This window comes from Dasypus novemcinctus, unplaced genomic scaffold (genome assembly GCF_030445035.2).
Source record: "Dasypus novemcinctus isolate mDasNov1 unplaced genomic scaffold, mDasNov1.1.hap2 scaffold_119, whole genome shotgun sequence".
NCBI classification, from domain to species: Eukaryota; Metazoa; Chordata; class Mammalia; order Cingulata; family Dasypodidae; genus Dasypus; species Dasypus novemcinctus.
Genome location: NW_026688148.1, coordinates 498,656 through 517,226, shown reverse-complemented (window position 1 = coordinate 517,226; position 18,571 = coordinate 498,656). Strand labels below are relative to the sequence as shown.

The 18,571-nt window shown below is 41.4% G+C and overlaps 1 long non-coding RNA gene across 4 annotated transcripts in view; it reads left to right on the top strand.

Annotated features, from left to right (window-relative positions):
- Positions 1 to 18,571, top strand: part of LOC131277499 (uncharacterized) — a 131,885-nt gene that overhangs the window by 12,982 nt on the left and 100,332 nt on the right. For all 4 annotated transcript variants that reach the window (XR_011648188.1, XR_011648187.1, XR_009184661.2 and 1 more), the window contains one exon: positions 7,109 to 7,630. This is a non-coding gene — a long non-coding RNA (uncharacterized lncRNA). The remainder of the gene's footprint in view (positions 1 to 7,108; positions 7,631 to 18,571) is intronic.

The window sequence follows — 18,571 nt, the reverse complement described above, 5'->3', positions numbered from 1 at the left end:
TGGCTTAACCTTTTTAAAGGTTTTTCTCAATATGGAATACTTAGTATCTACAGTCAACATTACTGATGCAATAAAATAATTGCATTTCTACTGTACTGTCTGTGGAATACTTTCTAGGGAATGTTTGAGGACACTCCCTTTTCTTTGGCCAGATGCTGATTTTGAGGTTCCCAACTGAATGGGATTGTCAGATAGTAGATTTTTTGGACTGGGTAGCAAATTTTCTTTTTTCATGCTTGAGACAAGAACTGGGAAAGGCATTCACAACAGAACTCTCAGGTGACATCTTACCAACAGATGAATGTAGGAAATCATTATTAATTTATTTACAGTTCACACTATGATCCCTTATTTACAGTCTACACAGGTGTCCCACTTGAGTCAAAGGTGGGTTTCAAAAAAAGTTGTAGTTTGGGGTTCACTTTAGATACCCAAAAGACAGATGTAGGGTACTTTATATAGATGACACAGCATAGGAAGGCAGCAGAGCACAGTGACCAAAAGCATGGGTGCCAAGGTCTGGTCAACTGTGTTCAAATCTCATTCAGAGGCCACCCAAAACAGGGAACATTATGTAAACTCTTTATGTGTCCAGTTTTCCATGCTGTCTTTTGAAGATTTTAGCCAGACCTGCTTATTAGTTTGTATTATGAGACTAAAAATAAGCAAATGTAAGGAAATCCTTAAGAAAAATGCCCAATATATCATAACAGCCCCAGAAGAGCCCCAGAAGAGTTCACTTATTAAATGTTGGGAGGAATTTGCAAGAAACTTGCTAGTACTTCCCTCCAGAGTGGGTGCCTGATGGTTCCAGGACAAGGGGGATGGACACTGACTTTCAGCCCTCAGTGGGGTGATCCTTTACAGCTCACAGAGAACACGTGCTCTGTTCTGAGATCCCACATCAACCCTGTGTGGTCAACAACACTGCTGAGTGAATGATTCTAGTCAGGAAATGTAGTCAGTGCCCCCACTCAGCAGATTCTGGGGTTACAAGTTACCTCCCAGGAGCTGTGGAGAAAGGCCTGCCAACTACTTTATTACAGGAGAGAGAGTGGTTCAAACCCTCACCCTGCCTTCTGCATAAGTGAGTTCTCTGACCCAAACCATAACTCAGGTTTCCCCTCATAGAGTTCCTCTGAAGGACCAGGGAAAAACAAAACTTGTGAACATCGTGCCCCAAATACTCCCACTGTTAGCTGCCTCATGTGAGCCTTCCTGGGGGCATGTAATCTCTCCTAGTGATCAGGGGTGTGCTTGATTCCCATCCTGGCTCAGAACCCACCTTTTCACAAAGAGCTGCCACATGAGAGCTCTGCAAAGAATGTGCTCTCCTTGCACTCAAGTCTGAACAAGCAGTGGCAGAGGAGAGAGTCCCATCCATAGCTATCCTCACCCAGGATTTTCCTCAGCACCTCTAGCCTCCTTTCTTTGGGCCCCAATTGCTCATGTACTAAGGGATGTCCCTTCTTCTCCCTCCCCCAGGCTGCACTCAGTTACCTGCACCCTCTGCTATTATCCCACAGAAATCCCACCATGAAATCTGGCAAAATCATATGCCCTTTTAGGTAAAGATAGACAATCCATTAATGAGAAAGGATAGTGAAGGGAATCACTCCATTTAACTTCAACATTTGTCTTACTTATGCTCTAGCTTCCTAAACCATGGAACCACTAACAAGTCTAATATGTGTTATTATGGTCAACATCTAAAGAAGCTTATTTTGTGATGTAAAACACAATGGAAAAAAATTATTCTATTTTCCCCATACTTACTATTGAAGAGCATACAGGGCAGTGAGAAAATCAGTAGGTAACTTCCTAAAATGAAAATTTTGTATAACCCCCAAGGATTAAAGGAAATATGTATATTGGTTTATAAACTGACATTTGGAAACTCAAGTTCTTATAGCTAGGTTTGGAAAACTAGTTATATGAATGGTACTAACATACCCCAAGTATACTGAGTTATATATACACTTAATGATGAATAGAGGTTGAAAAGGGTGTTAAAAACATCTTTAGTACACCTCATCATATGAAATGCATCTTTTCTGGTCCCTACCAATCCAGATTCACTCCATAATAATTATTATAATAATTATTTTACTACATCCCTGCTGAGTAAAATAACATTAACACAGACATGGTCTTGAGGAAGAGAATGAATGGTAAAGAACTTTATAAGAAATGCTAAATTTTTCTAAAGGGAGACTCATTTTGAGGCAACCAGCTTGATAGATGGATCTAAAATATAAAATAAGGATTAAGAGAAAAGTATAAATCACATCTAAAACTCTTTAGGACAAATTGGAGAGGAGAAACTAGAAGAAAAGTGAATCCTATTTTGTGGAAAAATTTCCTGCCAATTTTTTGGGGATTGAATTAATCATGTAGGCCAATATGATCATACCTCTTAAGCAGCAATTGAGATTTCCCACCTCTATGTACTGTGGAAACTAAGCTGGGAGCTTTTTCACCTGCTACCAACTCCAAATCTCTCTGGGCATAGAGTGACAGTTAGGACCGTGAGCCTTACATGCATCATGAGATAACCATGGCAACCAGTCATCACAGAATTTTCAAAGGGAATGTATTCTCCATATTGCAAGGTCCAACTGCTGCTGTGTGGCCATTTTACTTGGCCATCAGCATTGAATGGGTGTTTCTATATCTCAACATCCTCTCCAATATTTTTTATTTTCTGTTTCTTAATAACACCATTATAGTGAGTGTGACATGGTATTTCAGTTTGGTTTTGAGTTGCATGTTCGTAATAGCTAATGAAGGTAAGGATCTTTTCATGTGCTTTCTGGTCATTTGTGTATACTCTTTGGAGACACAAGTCTTTTCCCCATATTTAATTGGGTTTTCTTTCATTGTATTGTTGAGTTTTAGGATTTCTTTGTATAGTCTAGGTATTAAACCCTAATTGGATATATAGTTTCCAATTGTTTTCTCCCATGGAATGAGTTGTCTTTTCATTTTCATGATAAAATTATTTTAGGTGAAAAACTTTTTAATTTAGATGAGGTCTTATCAATTTTTCCTTTGTTGCTTGTGCTTTGGGTGTAAAGTCTAAGAAACCATTGCCCAACATGAGGTGCTGAAGATCATTTCCTGTTCTAGAAATCTTATCTTACTAGTTCTTTTAGATCTTTATACATTTTCAGTTAATTTTTTGTATACGAGATGAGATCAGGGTCCTCTGTCATTGTTTTACATTTGAATATCCAGTTCTCTTAGCATCATTTATTGAAGAGACTATTTTGAGTGGACTTGGCAGCCTTGTCAAAAATCAATTGGCCATAGTTATGAGAGTCTATTTCTGAATAATTTTGAGGGTCCATTCAGTTCAATTGGTCTATGTATCTACTTGTCCCAGGACCATGTTGTTTATGCCACTGTAGTTTTGTAATATGTTTTAAAGTGAAGAAGTGTGTGTCCTCTGAGTTTGTTTTTCATGATGGTTTTGGCTTTTTGGGACTGTATGTCCTTCCAAATAAATGTGTTGACTTGTCTTTTCCATTTCTACAAAGTTGTTTATTGCAATTTTCATTGGGACTGCGTAGCATCGGTAATTCATATATCTTGGTATATTTAATCTTCCAATCCATGAGCAGGGAATATCCTTCCATTCTCTTAAAAATTATTTTTGTATTCATAATTTTGAAGTTTCCCATGCATAATTCCTTTACATCCTCAGTTAAATTTATTCTGGTAGTGGGAAATGGACTTTTTTTTTCACTTCTTCCTGAAATTATACATAAATACTACTGATTTGCTCATGTTTATCTCAACAAACAGCACTTTGCTGGAATTGTTAGCTTGAATAACTTTGTTGTACAATGTACAGGACTTTCTATATATAAGATCATGTCATTTGCAAGGAGAAAGTTTTACTTCTTTTCCTAATTGGATGTCTTTAATTTCTTTTTCTTGCTTACTTGGCTCTGCCTACAACATCCAGTACAATGTTGAATTACATCGGTGACATTGGGCATCCTTGTCTCATTCCAGATCTTGGAAAGTTTTCAATCTTTCACCAGTGATATGGTGTTTGCAGTGGTGTTTTTCAAGTATGCCCTTTATAATGTTGGTGAAGTTTCCTTTTATTCTTATTTTTCTAAGTGATTTTAGGAAGAAAGGATGCTGGATTTTGTCACATGCCTTTTCTGCATTAATTTAGATGATATTTAGATGAAAAAATATATATTTTTCCCTTTCATTTTTGGTTTTTAAACTCTCCAATCTTTGTGATTTCTTTCTGCTTGTGTTGGATTTAGTTTGTGCTGTTGTTGTTTTTTTTTTTAAAGATTTATTTATTTATTTAATTCCTCCCCCCTCCCCTGGTTGTCTGTTCTTGGTGTCTATTTGCTGCGTCTTGTTTCTTTGTCCGCTTCTGTTGTCGTCAGTGGCACAGGAAGTGTGGGCGGCACCATTCCTGGGCAGGCTGCTCTTTCTTTTCACGCTGGGCGGCTCTCCTCATGGGCGCACTCCTTGCGCATGGGGCTCCCCTACGCGGGGGACACCCTTGAGTGGCACGGCACTCCTTGCGCGCATCAGCGCTGTGCATGGCCAGCTCCACATGGGTCAAGGAGGCCTGGAGTTTGAACCGCAGACCTCCCATATGGTAGACAAACGCCCTAACCACTGGGCCAAAGTCCGTTTCCCTGTGCTGTTGTTTTGTTAGTTCCTCCTGATGTGCAGTTCGGTGTTTGACTTTTGCTCTTTTTTCTTTTGTAGTTTAAGCATTTAGGGCTATAAATTCCCCCCTCAGTACTGCGTTTGCTACATCCTGTAAGTTTTTGTATGTGGTGGTTTTGTTTTCAATCATCTCAGAATGTTTCCTAATTGCTTTCCTGCTTTCACCGTTGAGACAGTCCTTAAAAATGCTGCTTTCTCAAAGCTGTTGGGGGAGAGAATCAATGCCCAAAGGATGTTCATGAGCCACTAGAATGGCCCCAATGCTGACACAATTTCCTGACTCTACATTTCAAACCCTAACAATTATGTCATTTCCCTCACATGTACCTCCCCCAAAGGTCTAGATGAAGTCCAGACTTGTAGCCCTCTTCCCACAGCATTTTTACATTATCTGTCACCTACTTTGGCGAGCCTCTCTGACAGTCAAGTGACCTCCCTGAGTGACTGGTGGTCTATTTGGCTCCCTAAGCTGGTGCAGAACCCTGGACATCCCAGACCAACTGCTACATGGCAGCTCCTCAAATGATTAGCTTCACCTTCCACTGAGCAACCCTGGGTGATCAGGTGATGTTCATCAACAGGGATAGTGACCCACTGCACCAGGGGTTTTTGGTTCAATGGATGAAGTCTGGAAGCCCCCAGCTTTTTTCCTGGCTAAGGTCTTCAATCCTGTCTGAGCAGCCTGGATTGAAAATAGGCATAGAGTTCACAAGCACTAATTATGTACCTTCTCTGCAAGTGTTCTTCCTCACCAAACCAGGTCCATTCTGGAAGATATGGGTCTGAGACCTTACAGTCCTTATGAATTTTACTGACCATTACTGATACTACATGCCTTTTTCTTTACTGTTTCACAAGCTGAACTCACTACAGATCTGTGACAGTTAGGCTAATGTGTCAACTCAGCCATGTAATTGTGCCCAGTTGTTTGGTCAAGCAAGCACTGAGCTAACTGTAATACAAGAGCATTTATGAACTTTAGTCACCATTGACTCTACTGCAGTGGTAAATCATGGATAGCTGGTTATAATTACATCAGTCAGGGGCATTGCCATCAGCAGTGAGTGATGCTTAACCCAATCAGTTAAATGCCACCCAACATTAAGAAAGCAAAAACCCAATTAAAAGTTATTAACAACCATGATTGTAACATTCTTACATCAATATCAAAATGTACGTGTTAAGGCTAGGGGAGTACAGAAGAGATATACTAAATGTATGCTATGGACCATATTTAGTGGTAATAGTCTGATGATAAATCTCATAATCTGTAACAAATGAATGTTCCACAATGGTGTGGTTGTTGAAGGCTTGTAGTATGGGAATTCTGCATATCAGCATGATTGTTTTGTAAGTTCACAACTTCTTTTATATATATATATATATATATATATATATATATGGGGGAAGTGATTCTGGCATTGAAAGAGAATTGCCCAGCCCATCTTTGTACAGCCAATATGTCCCAGAATTTGTCAAGAACCTTCACTGGACTTTCATTGCAGCCCCTGGTTGCAGCCTGCCTGTGGAACCTGGACTTGTGAATCCCCATGGCTGTGTGAGAGATTCTTATAGAATCACATGCTATTGACATAATTTCTTGTTGATTCTATTTCCCTAGAGAACACTGACTTATACAGCTTTGTACAGGGAGTGGTGTTTTTTTTTCCAATTTCTACTCAATTTATTCATTTTTTAAAAAGATATTACATTAAAAATATATATATATGAGGTCCCCATTTGCCCCCACCACCCCCACCCCACCACTCCCCCCTCAGTAACACTCTTCCCCATCATCATGTCACATCCATTGCATCTGGTGAGTACATCTCTGGGCATCGCTGCACCCCATGTCCCGTGTTCCACACCATAGCCCACACTTTCCCATGTTCCATCCAGTGGGCCATGGGAGGACATACAACATCCGGCAATTGTCCCTGGGGTACCACCCAGGACAACTCCAAGTCCCAAGAATGCCTGGGAGTGGTTCTTGAGGAACAGAGTCTTTACATGGGGTGTCTGAGGTGGTTTGGGGAGTTTTGCAATAGTCTCTTTAATTGAACTCAAGGGAACTGACAATTCCCTTTCCAATAACAAAGAGGCTGCTAATGGTTTATGGTGTGAGTTAGCAATCGAGATGCACAGATAGCATCACTGTATTCGCCTACTTCCATACTTATAAGAAGCAAGGATCTGGGTGAGAGTGTTTTCAATACCTTAACAGAGTTCTGTGCAGTCAAACAGTGTAATGATGTTGGCTGGCTCCTCCTAGATAGTCTGGATAGTGTTACAAAAGAAAGAGATGAGTTAAAGGCTTCAGATTTGAAACTTAAACTCCACATGGATGATGCAAAAGTTTCTATGTGTGCTCTGAAAGAAAATCTTGTCTCCTGTGCCACAGGCTTGAAATATCTGAGAACCAAACTCAGACTCTCATTGTATGAGTAATGGAGTTACAAAGGAAACTAAAATCCCAGTCCTGCAGGGTTTCTTCAAACTGAAGACTTTGATTGGAAAAGAGTGGAATTCAGAGAATTGGGATGGAGACATATGGGATGATGATATTGATGGAGACATTGAAACCCTGAATTCTGCTGCGACTTTATCACATAAGCCTGCCATGGCCTGCCCTGTCCAGATCATACCTTGCCAACCTTGTATCATCCAATGTCCAGCCTGCTCCAGGGAGTCTGAAACAACTTCCAGCCCTGAGGTGGGTACCAGCCAAACTGCAGCCTGCCCTGCCCAGCCTCTGGCCTGCCCCAAGGAGTCTGGACCTCCTCCCAGCACTGAGACATGTACCAGCCAAACTCCAGCATGCACTGCCTAGCCTCCAGTCTGCCCTGAGGAAACTACCTTCCAACCCCTGCCTGAAGAGATTAATCCTGTCTCACCAGAAGAAAATGCAAGAGAATGCCCTGAGGTCAGTAGCTTGCAAGGCATTTCTAATCCTTCTCCTTACCCACCCCCACCACCTCTCTTGTATTTGAGACCTATTACTAGACTAAAATCACAACAAGACCCCAAAGGTGAAATACAAAGTGTGACCCATGAGGAAGTAATGTATACTCAGAAAGAATGGCATGAGTTTTCAACTTATATAGACAGAAATCATGGGAATATGCATGGGAATGGATACTAAGGGTATGGGATAATGGTGGAAGAAATATAAGGTTGGATCAGGCTGAATTTATTGATATGGGCCCACTAAGCAGAAATTCTGGATTCTGTGCTATAGCTGGATGGGTTAGAAAGGGCTTTAACAGTTTGTTTGGGTGGCTGATTGAAGCATGGGCCAAAAGATGGCCTAGCATGTCTGAGGTTGAGATACCCGATTTATGCTTGTACACAGTAGAAGAAGGAATTCAAAGGCTTAGGGAGATTGTAATGCTAGAATGGATTTACCATTTTAGAGCTGACCACCCACCCCAGAGGACACACCTTTAATCAGGACTGTAAGGAATAATTTTGTAAGACTTACTCCATCTTCCCTGGAGAGCTCTGTGGTTGTTGTTCTCTGTAGTCCAGATATAACTGTAGGGGGGACTCTGATGGAATTAGAATCCTTAAACATTATGGGGATGATTGGATGTCAGTCTGGTAAAAGTCAAATAGCAGATAATCTCAAAGTCAAGGTGGGCATGGCTACCACCATGAAAGGCAGATTCAAAAAAGCACTCAAAATAGTCTGAGTTGCATAGATTTATGGTATTGGATAATATATAATGGGGGACCTAGCAGTGAAATAAGCAGTCTACTAATTTTCTTCACAATCTTTATAAACAGAAGTGTTCTAGGTTGAGTGAATAAAACCCTAACTCAAATTACAGATGCAGAGAATCACAGCACCTTAATCAATTCCCAGACTTGAGATGGTTTACAGACCCAGAGCCCCTTGAATGAGGAGAAGGCCAAGTCTCCTTGGGGGAAGGATCCCATTAAACTGCCCAAACTTTATACTGTTAATCTTCCTCCCACTTTTCCCCAAGGAGACCTACTTTTACCAGAGTAACTGCATTGGGGAAAAGGAAATGATCAGACATTTTGGTAATTATTAGATACTGGCTCAGAAGTGACATTAATTCCAGGAAACCCAAAATATCACTATGGTCCACAAGTCAGAGTAGGGGCTTATGGAAGTCAGATGATTAATGGAGCTCAGGTCTGTCCCACAGTTGGTTCAGTAGGTCCCTGGACTCATTCTGTGGTTATTTCCCCAGTTGCGGGATGCATAATTGGAATAGACATACTCAGTAAGTGACTAGATAAATCCCCACATTGGATCCCTGACTTGTGGAGTGAGGGCCATTATGGTTGGAAAGGCCAAGTGGAAGCCACTAGAACTGCCCCTACCTAGCAAAATAGTAAATCAAAAGCAATGCTGGATTCCCGGATGGATTGCAAAAAGTAGTGCCACCATCAAAGATTTGAAGGATGTAGGGGTGGTGATTCCCACCACAACCTCATTCAACTGTTCTATTTGGCCTGTGCATAAAACAGATGGATCTAGGAGGATGGCAGTAGATTATAGTGAACTTAACGTGATGGTGACCTCAATTGCACCTGCTGTTCCAGATGTGTTACCATTGCTTGTGCAAATCACATCCCCTGGTACCTGGTATGCAGCTGTTGATTTAGCCAATGTGTTTTTTCTCAATTGCTATTAGTAAGAACCACCAGAAACAGTTTGCTTTCAGCTGGCAAGGCCAGCAGTATACCCTCACTGTCCTGTCTCATGAGTTTATGAACTCTACAGCTCTATGTCATAATATTGTCTGCAGGGATATCGATCATCTCTCCCTCCCTCAGGGCATCACACTGGTCCATTATATTGATATCATGTTGATAGGACCTAGTAAGCAAGAAGTAGCAAAGACTCTAGACTTATTAGTAAGGCATTTGCATAAGAGAGAATGGGAGAGAAATCCAATTAAAATACAAGGTCCTTCCACCTCAGTGAAATTTCTAGGTGTCCAGTGGTGTGGGGCATGTTGAGCTATCCCTTCTAAAGTGAAGGATAAGCTGTTGCATCTGACCCCTCCAATGACCAAAAAGAGGCACAATGCTTAGTTGGTTTCTTTGGATTTTAGATACAACACATTCCTCACTGGGTGTGCTACTCCAGCCCACTTACACAGTGACCAGAAAAGCTGCTAGTTTTGATTGGGTACCAGAACAAGAAGAGGCTCTACTTCAGGTTCAGGCTGCTGTGCAAGCTGCACTCTCACTTGGACCATATATGATCCAGCAGATCCAATGGTGCTGGAAGTTTCAGTGGCAAATAAAGATGCTACCTGGAGCCTTTGGCAGGCCCCTACAGGAGGATCACAATGCAGACTCTTAGGATTTTGGAGCAAAGCCCTGCCATCCTCTGCAGATAACTACTCCCCTTTTGAGAAACAGGTTTTGGCCTGCTACTGGGCTATAGTGGAGACTGAATTCTTAACCATGGGACACCAAGTTACCATGAGACTTGGGTTTCTTATCATGAGTTGGGTATTGTCTGACCCACCAAACCATAAAGTTGGGAATGCACAGTAGCACTGCATAATAAAGTGGAAGTGGTACATATGAGATAGGACTCGAGCTGGTCCTAAAGTAAGTTACATGAGGAAGTAACCCAAATACCCATGGTCACCACTCCTGCCTTGTTACCTTTTCTTTCCCAGCCCACTGTTTTGGCCTCTAGGGGAGTCCTTACAATCAGTTGATTGAGGAAGAGAAAACTTGGGCCTAGTTTATAGATGGTTCTGCATAACATGCTGGTAGCACCCAAAAGTGGGCAGCTACAACACTGCAGCCCCTTTCTGGGACATCCCTGAAGGACAGTGGTGAGGGAAAATCCTCCCAGTGGGCAGAACTTGGAGTAGTGCACCTGGTTGTTCATTTTGCTTGGAAGAAGAAATGGCCAGAGGTGCATTTGTTCACTGATTCATGGGCTGTTGCCAATGGTTTGGCTGGATGGTCAGGTACTTGGAAGGAACATGATTGGAAAATTGGTGACAAAGAGGTCCGGGGAAGAGGTATGTGGATAGGCCTTCTTGAGTGGGCAAAAGACATGAAAATATTTGTGTCCCACATGAATGTTCACCAGGGGGTGACTTCAGCAGAGGAAGATTTTAATCAAGTGAATAAGATGACCTGCTCTGTGACTAATGCTGTCTCTTTCCCCAGCCACTCCTGTCATTGCCCAGTGGGCCCATGAACAAAGTGGCCATGAGGTAGGGATGGAGGTTATGCATGGGCTCAGCAACATAGACTTCCCCTTACCAAGGTTGACTTGGCTATAGCCACTGCTGATTGCGCAACCTGCCAGCAACAGAGACCCACACTCAGCCCCTGAAATGGCACCATTCCTCAAGGTGACCAGCCTTCTACCTGGTTGCAGGATGACCTCATTGGACCACTCCACCATGGAAGGGGCAGCGATTTGTTTTAACTTGAATAAGACACAAACTCTGGATATGGGTTTGCATTTCCTGCATGCAATGCTTCTTCTAAAACTACTATCTGTGGACCAACCAAATGCCTTATATACCTCCATGTCATTCTACACAGCATTGTTTCTGATCAGGGAACCTATTTAACAGCAAATGATGTGTGGGAATGGGCACATGCCCATGGAATTCACTGGTCTTACCATGTTCCCCATCACCCTGAAACAGCTAGATTGATAGAATGGTGGAATGGCCTTTTGAAGACTCAAATACAGTGCCAACCAGGTGGCAATACCTTGCAGGGCTGAGGCAGTGTTCTCCAGGAGGCTGTGTATGCTTTAAATCAGTGTCCACTCTGTGGCACTGTTTCTCCCATAACCAGGATCCATGGGTCCAGGAATCAAGGGGTGGAAGTGGGAGTGGCACCACTGACTATTACCCCTAGGGACCCACCAGGAAAATTTTTGCTTCCTGTCCCTGCAACCTCAAACTCTGCTGGCCTACAGGTTTTAGTCACAAAAGAAGGAGTGCTGTCACCAGGGAACACAACAATGATTCCATTGAAATGGAAGTTAAAACTGCTACCAGATCTCTTACCTCTGAATACACAGTCAAATAAGGGAATTACTGTACTGGCTGGGGTGATTGATCCTGACTGTCAAGGGGAACTACTACTGCATCTACATAATAGGAGTACAGAAGAGTTTGCCTGGAATACACGAGATCCTGTAGGGCATCTCCTAGTACTGCCATGTCCTATGATTAATGTCAATGGAAATTTGCAACAACCCAATCCAAGCAGGACTAACAATGGCCCATATTCTTCAGGAATGAAAGTTTCAGTCACCCCACCAGGCAAAGAACCATGGCCAGCTGAGATGCTTTCTGATGGTATGGAAACATGGAATGGGTAGTGGAAGAAGTGATAAATATGAACTTTGTCATGTGACCAGTTAGAAAAGTGAATGGTCATGAATCTTTCTTCCTTGTTTCATTATTATGATGATTTTATATGTACACAAAACAAATTTCTTTGTCTTCTTCCCCAAACTTTTGCCTTATCATATAACAAGTTTTATCAATTTAATGTCATAATATTTGAGGATATCAAGTTTGAGAGTGAATATTACTCAAGAACTTGCACCGTATTCTATATGGAATTAATATGTTTCCAGTTGTACACAAGAGAGTTGAACATTGTTAGGCAAAAATATAGATATATGCATGTCTGTTACTGTTTTTGCTTAGAGACTAAGTATGGTTTAAGGTAATGTGTATGGTTACCAGGTTGACAAGGGGTGGACTGTGATGGTTAAGCTATTGTGTCAACCAGACCATGTAATTGTGCCCAGTTGTTTGGTCAATCAAGCACCACTGGACTAACTGTAATACAAGGGTATTTATGGACTTCAGTCACCATTAACTTTATTGCAGTGGTAAATCATAGATAGCTGGTTATAATTGCATCAGTCAGGGAGATTGCAATAAGCAATGAGTGACACTTAACCCAATCAATTGAATCCCTTAAAAAGGAGAAGTAATTCCAGCATTGAGAGAGGATTTCCCAGCTCATCTTCAACAGCCAACATCTCCCAGAACTTGTCATGAACCTTCATTGGACTTTCATTGCAGCCCCTGGTTCCAGCCTGTCTGTGGAACCTGGACTTGTGCATCCCCATAGTTGTGTGAGAGACTCTTATAGAATCACATACTATTGACAGATGTCTCTTGCTGATTGTTTCCCTAGAGAACCCTGACTAATACAAGATCCAATGATTTATGGTTCACAGAAGAGCAGACACTGTGGATTATTTGTTCTTTCAGAGGCTTCAACAACCTTTTGAGAACCCATCCTGCTTTAAGCCCAATCCCAAAACCCCCAAGGAAAACAACCAGCCCTGTTCTGTGAGATGAGCTACAACCTTCCCTATGTGTCCCAATAAGACATTTGAGAGAATTGCATCCCTCTGTTAAGGAGGGTAATTACATGCCTACATCATCAGAGAGTCCCACAAATTCTTACATATCTAGGTCACCTGAAGCTCAACCAGAGATCACTCCATGTGATATGATTTAGTCTATCACAATCTCACAGGAGAGATATGCTTTACTACATGAGTTTTCACAAGGCTTTGCCCTGTTTTAGCAGAGATGACAGAAGCAGGGAGATAGAGTGAGTGCAAAGCTGAATAGAAGAAACAAATCAATGGCCCAGTGTATAAAGTGTGGCCCAAAGGTGACCAGTTCCATTCATGTATCTCACCACAGCCATGGGATTCTAGTGAAACAATCCTGTGTTGTATCTCATCACATTTGCTTAATGTGCATACAGGAAACAGCTACTTATATGTAAATGCCAGAATCTCAACAGTATCTGTGGATGGGGGTTAAAATGGGTATATTGATGTGAATTTCTGAAGTTGACCATATAAATAAAGACAGGATTAAACAGTAGACAGAAGGAAGGAACTGAAAGGCTTGGTGGCGCTGCAGTCAGTATGGACTCAGTCTTCTTTCACCCCTCCCCCCCGCCCAGTGCATTGATGCTCAGGAATGTGCTTCCATCTTCAAGTCTAGAGCCACATAAGTGGTCTATTTAGCTAGCTGGGCATGGCAGCCACCTCCGAGCCTCCCCTTGCCTGTGTGACAGTCAAATGTCTTCACTTCACTCTGTCTATAACTATCAGATTTGGGTGGGCAATTCCTTGACTTCCTTTTATTCCTGTGGACAAATCTAAACCATCTTCTCTTAGAACCTTCCTCTGGCCACCTGTGAGGCTGAGTTGATGGTCTTCTGGCCATCCAGCTCATGTTCTCTGAGGACCTCTGGTGCAGCAGGGAGGGGTGTGGATCTGGACTCCTGCCCTCCAGGAAAACCTCCAGTATTGCTGTATGGGCTCATGAAAATGGCATTTTGTTTGGCACATGAAGTCATGGGAGAGGTCTGTGAGTTCTGGATGGAGCTGCTTTCTGAGCAATTGGAACAGAGGTTTCTTTTTAGAGGTCAAGGTCTTCCAGGAAGGAGGAGAGGCCCTCACTGACACCTGGAGCATAAATGTGAACTTTGTGCTCCAGAGCCGAAGAGGCGCATCTAAGACTGTGCAGAGCTGGTGGCAGGAGCAAAGCTTGCCCAGGCAAGTGCCCATAAAGAGCAGATACATAGGGTGGGTCTCTGAATATCTTACCATGGTCCAGAAAAACTCTATTAAAGGCAGAGTCTACCCTGATTGACTTGTGCCTGGGGTGCAATGGAGGAAAGAACATGCACAAACACAGGCAGGATGTTGGTGTGTCAATGCCTGTGGTCCAGCCCCCAGGACACTCCTGCATTACTGGACTCTGTTGTTTGAAAATCATGTTTGGTATGATTGAGAAAGGACTTAATGGTAGATATACCCAACCTTCTGCTCCAGCACCAGCACTGCCATCATCCATGTAAGGCAGGAGTCCCCTGAACTTGCGGGGCAGAATCAGGTGGGTCATTGGTCTTAGACTCTTGGAAGCCTACTATAGGAGGAGCTATGGGGTCAGCACCAGGAAATCTTGCATTTTCTCCAGGGTGACTGGCAGCCCATGCACAGCTGAAAAGTAGAGGCCACCCAGATCCTGCTGTAGTATGGTCAGCCTTGGTAGGGAGGATGGCTGGAAAAGACCGACTTCCTCTCTGACCCAGCAATCCTACTCCTAGGTATTCAGCCAAGAGAAATGAATACTGTTGCTCACTCCACAAGTTGTATGCCAATGTTTTAGGTGCTTTATATGTGTCTCTTAGATAAAGGACTATTTAGGTCACACAATTTTTCTAGAGTTTTTTGCAATTGTTTTTTTCTCTCTATTTTTTTTAAAATTTACATTAAAAAATATAAGCAGTCCACAAATATCCGCCACCCCCCTCACCTACTCCTCCCACATGAACAACCTTTTTCTTTTTTTTAAAATTTTATTTTATTGACTTTGTAATAATATTACATTAAAAATATATATGTGAGGTCCCATTCAACCCCACCCCCCCACCCCACCTCTCCCCCCCCCCCAGCAACACTCCCTCCCATCATCATGACACATCCATTGGATTTGGTAAGTACATCTTTGGGCACCTCTGCACCTCATAGTCAATGGTCCACATCATGGCCCATACTCTCCCCCATTCCATCCAGTGGGCCCTGTGAGGATATACAATGTCCGGTGATTGCCTCTGAAGCACCATCCAGGGCAGCTCCATGTCCCAAAGATGCCTCCACCTCTCATCTCTTCCTGCCTTTCCCCATACCCATCAGCCACCATGTCCACTTTTCCCAATCCAATGCCACCTCTTCTATGTGGACATTGGATGAACAACCTCTTTCAGCATCGTGGGACATTCATTGCATTTGATGAATACATTTTGGAGCACTGCTGCACCACATGGATAATGGTTTACATTGTAGTTTACACTCTCCCCTAGTCCACCCAGTGGGCCATGGCAGGACATACAATGTCAAGCATCTGTCCCTGCAGTACCACCCAGGACAACTCCAAGTCCTGAAAATGCCCCCACATATCTCCTCTTCCCTCTCCCTACCCTCAGCAGCTACCATGGCCACTTTCTCCACCTCAATGCTACAATTTCTTCCATTACTAATCACAATAGTTTCATAGTACATTATCAGCAAGTCTACTCTTGTCCATACTCTATTCCTCCATTCTGTAGACCCTGGGATGGTTGTGTCCACTCCACTTCTATATTGAGAGGTGGCTTAGATTCCACATAGATGATGGATGCAATTCTCCTGCTTGCAGTTGTAGGCACTCTCGGTTCCCTGGTGTGGTGGTTAACCTTCTTCACCTCCCTGTTAGGTGGCTGGGTTAAGTCCAATAAACCAGAGGGTAGGAGTTGCGAGTCTGCTGAGGCTCAGGACCTGGCTGTCACATGGACAGTCCAGAAATTCAGGTCTCCTGAGTACACACCAACACTAGCGCCAACCACAGATCTGGTGAAAGTAACAGAAGAGGCATGTGTAGAAAGGTCACATCTGAGTCCAACTCCATCACACTCAGGAACACAAACTCCAAAGTTGGGTCAACTGACATGGCACTGAACTGATTGCTCTGAGAATAACATATGTATACCAATCTAGTCAAATGTATTAGAGTTAACGTAGCAATTCAACTGACAGCCTTTGAAGCACTTGAATCATTTCAACCCCACTTCTTATAGTGGTCACCTACATTTCCTCTACATGGAGGGTGTCCTCCCACCCAGAGTAGAGTCTAACTTTTACAAAAATGTACCTTTTAAAATATATGAAACAATTTTAAAGTTTAAAAATAGGTTATTTCTTTTACCCATTTCTGGACTATATCTTTTATTCCTGAAGCTTCCTTCTTGTATCATTTCTATTCAGCCTGAAGCAGTTCCTTTCACATCCTTATAGAGGAAGGACTCTAGTGGAGAAGTCTGTTTTTCAGTCTGTCCTTTCTTAATTTTCCCTTCAAAGTGTAAGCAACATTTGCAGCCTAAACTCTTTTTGGTAAATAACAATTCCTTTCTTTCAGCACTTTAAAGTTAAACTCCCTTATGGCATGTATGTTTTCTGATGGGAAATACAGTCCTTCAAAATAATATTTTCCTACATGTAATGTTCATTTCTCTATGCCTCTTTTCAAGATGTTTCATTTCCCTGTGCCTCTTTTCAAGATTTTTCAAGATTGACTTCATTTCTTCAATTGTTTGACTGGATTTTCTCCAGGTGACATTTTCTGAGATCTTTGGGATCTGTATTTGCAAGTTGGGTGGTGTTCAGTCACTTTTAACATATTTATTTCACATCAAAGTCCTTCTATCTCCTTCCATCTTTGGAATGAATATTAAAACTTTAAGTGTCCTACAGTTCTTTTAGACTGTTAATTTTGTATCCTCTTTCTGTGTATATACTGAGCTTAAATGATTTCTACTCATCTAGCTTCCAGCATGACAGTATTTTCCTTTGATGCCTGCATTTTATTAAGTCCACCAGTAATTTTTTTGTATTTGATAATTTAGTCTGAGCTCTGAAATATTCATTTACATCTTTTAATTCCTTCTGTTTATCTACTGAGAACTCTTTTCTTTCCGTTCATTCTAAGGATTTGGTTTCTCATTGAGCAACATATAGTAGGTATTTTGATTACCCTTTCTGTGGTTACTTAAGGACTGTTTCTGTTTATAAGTATTTACCCTTGAAAAGAGAGCAAATTTATCTAGTTCTGTTGTAAGACATTACCCTGGAGAAGAGTACAGATTTACCTGGTTCACTGCATGTTATGTAGTATAATTTTGGGTAATATTCTGGTTAGCATGCTTATTGTATTTTGATACTTTTTCGAAGTTGTTTTTATAATGTGAAACAATTAAAGATTCCATGTGAATTTGAGGATTAAGTTTTCCATTTCTGTAAAAGTAAAGTAGGAATTTGATAAATATGTCATTGAATCTGTAGCTCACTTTGGGTAGTATTGACACATTAACAATACTTTGACTTATGAGACATGACCAATGGATGTCCTGCCTTTGGTTTCAGTTTTCAATTGTGTTCAGCAGTCTTTTTTCTAGTTTAGTGTACAGTGTTGCACCTATTTCATTAAATTTATACTTAGGACTTTTTCTTTTAGATGTCAATTGAGTAGAATCTTTTCATTTTCATTTCAGATAATTCTTTGCTGGAGTGTCAAAACGTAACTAATTTTTGGATTTTTGTTTTATACTCTGCAAATTTACTGAATTCATTTAGTAGATCCATTTTTTTTAAGTTTTCTTTTGGATTTAGTATATAAAGGATCATGTAATCTTTGTAAAGAGATAGCTTTACTTCTTCCTTTACAATTTGTATGTCTTTTATATTCTCTTGCCTAATTGCTCTGGACAGAACTTCCTGTACAATAATGAGTAGCAGTGATGAAATTGATATACCTTAACCTGTTCCTGGCCTTGGGTTGTGGATTTTCAGAATTTCACCATTGACTATAATTTTAGCTGTGAGTTATTGTACACGATCTTTCATCACATTGAGGAAGTTAATATCTCAAACTATTTTCCAGAGTGTTTTTTTACATAAAAGAATATTGGATTTTGGAAATAACTTTTCTTTGTTCATTGAAATGTTCATGCAGTATTTCCTTACATGAAAAATAAGGATTATAACATTGAATGATATTGTGTTGAACCCCTCTTTTGTTCCTGGGATAAATCACCCTTGATCAAGGGATAATTCTTTTATTTTTTATATAGTTTTTATTTTTTTTTAAAAAAGATACTTAGATTATATGAATGTTACATAAACAATATAGGGAATTCGCATATGCCCTGCTCCCTACCCTCCCATACTTTCCCACATTAACAACATCCTTCATTACTGTGATACATTTGTTACAATTGATGAACACATTTTGGAGCACTGGACCACTAAGCT